The sequence below is a fragment of the Ambystoma mexicanum genome, chromosome 1p (genome assembly GCF_040938575.1).
Source record: "Ambystoma mexicanum isolate Mex_15411 chromosome 1p, UKY_AmexF1_1, whole genome shotgun sequence".
Taxonomy (NCBI): domain Eukaryota; kingdom Metazoa; phylum Chordata; class Amphibia; order Caudata; family Ambystomatidae; genus Ambystoma; species Ambystoma mexicanum.
The window spans coordinates 234,342,102-234,344,194 of NC_090921.1; the positions used below are offsets into that span (position 1 = coordinate 234,342,102).

The 2,093-nt window shown below is 41.7% G+C and overlaps 1 non-coding gene across 1 annotated transcript; it reads left to right on the forward strand.

Moving 5' to 3' along the window:
• The first annotated feature begins 224 nt into the window (after positions 1 to 224).
• TRNAS-AGA (transfer RNA serine (anticodon AGA)) lies at positions 225 to 306 on the forward strand. Its single transcript has one exon. It is a non-coding gene; the product is annotated as a tRNA-Ser (tRNA).
• Positions 307 to 2,093: the final 1,787 nt, after the last annotated feature.

The following is a 2,093-nucleotide window of genomic DNA, read 5'->3' on the forward strand; positions in this document are numbered from 1 at the left end:
AGGAGTGACCTTGGTATGGGTAACAGTGATCGCCCTGAGAATGTGCTCCTGTAACATTGTCTGACAATGCTAGAATGTCTCCATCGTTGATGAAAACCATGAGTGAATCATAGTTATGTTGATAATATCATGACTGTGTGAAGTGCCTAACTCAATGCCCAACTGTTCAAAATGGTCTGACCTTGCACACACTGTCATATGCACATTCAGGTGATCACAGTCAAGTAGTCGTGGCCGAGCGGTTAAGGCGATAGACTAGAAATCTATTGGGGTTTCCCCGCGCAGGTTCGAATCCTGCCGACTACGGGTCTGTTTTTTTTCTATATTGCACTTCAACCCTATGAGATATGTACAAATCCAAATATAAAAAAATCATTGTAATGCAACAATCGAAGGATCGTCTTACACTTGAATGTTTTGCTTTGGGCCTTCAATGGCTACTTTTGTTTTCTGACTGTCACAAGTTTTCATGAATCAAAACCAGCCCATCCGGACGAGTGAGTGACAGGCCAACATGCTCATATAAGGCATCAGGGCGCCTGCTTCTGTTACTGAAATAAGAGGGCCCATGATGAGAGGGAGCCACAAAGACACAGAGAAGAGACAGCTCCAGAGAAAAGACAGCCAATGCCGCGCGACCAGCACAAGAGGATGCTGAGATGTACAGGTTCTTATGCAGACACTGGAGTAAGCAGCCTCACTAAGAGGGACATGGCGAAGGCAGCGGCTCCAAAAATAACTTTCCTGAATGAACTTCTTCAATGTTTTTTAGACAGCTGTGTTCCTCTGTACTCACATTACGAAAGTGCAGAGCTTTCGGTCAATATCGTTTTTGTTTTTTCAAAAAGAATTCCGTGATATACTTCCAGCTTACTTGTACAGCAACTCTTCCTTTGGCGCTGTATCTGAAATGGACGGAGGTGAGTTGAAACACTACGTACAAAGAGTTGCGCATGTGGCGCTGTGGCTTAGATGGTTAAAGCGCCTGTCTAGTAAACAGGAGATCCTGAGTTCGAATCTCAGCAGTGCCTGCTTCTTTTAAAGCACTTTTTCGAACACGTTGAAGAAAGGGCTTTTTCCAACTAAGCATGAAGGTGCTGGACAGGGACTCATTGCTCCTTTTAGTTAAATGCTTTAATTAAGAGTTGTATTTGATCATAAAAAAGGTTCTGGCGGAGCAGTTTCTAGGAGGAAACTTTAGAAACCTCTGCCCCATATAAAATCACCTAATTTTTAATTGACTCAATTTTTAGTAGCTGAACTATCAATAACTGTAACTAAGATCCTCAGGCCGACACACACGTTTGGAAGCCAGTAACATTTTTTGTATGGTGAGCATTTTTAACAAAGAAAATGTGTTCACTATCCAGAAGCCATGGTGTGAGTCTTACAATACCACACGAAAGGCTAGTAAGAGGCTAACTGAATCACTTCTTTGTCAGATAAGGTACAATGAGAGTAAATGATTTCCCGAGGATCACACACTTTGGTTAAATGGTGATGCCAGGATTTAACTCCAGTCTTCACTTTATGCACTTTACCATATACCTTCTCAACTCAAGTTGATGGAGGTCACTTTTTAAAGGGATCCTACAACACCTCCTCTGGGTTTTACAACTGAAGTATGGTGATTGAAAGACACAGAAGAACAAGCACATGCATGCTATGATCACCTGATTGTAGCCATTATTTTACACAGCAAGGCACCTGTTTAGCTGTGTCCCATTTGTTATCCTCCATCATTCAGACTTTGTTAGGTACATCCTACTAACAATAGTCACTCCCGAATAACCTACTCACTGCTTTACCTGCAGCCATCTAGCTGAAATCACTTTTATTTCAAATCCTCTGATAAAATATAAATGGCCAACATGTATTGAACAGAGAGAGGCTCACAGTATTGTGGGATCGCTATTGAATTGCGCGCGCTATTTACCGCTCAAGAGTCCTAGATAAAAAGGTTGGCAGCAAGTTATATCCTGCCCTGAAGCTTCCCACAAAACTTGTTTCCAGTAAACAGAAAATATATCGTGGTTCAGGTGGATATCTTGCGCTCAAACCATACACTTTTGCTTTAGTAACAAAAATTATTA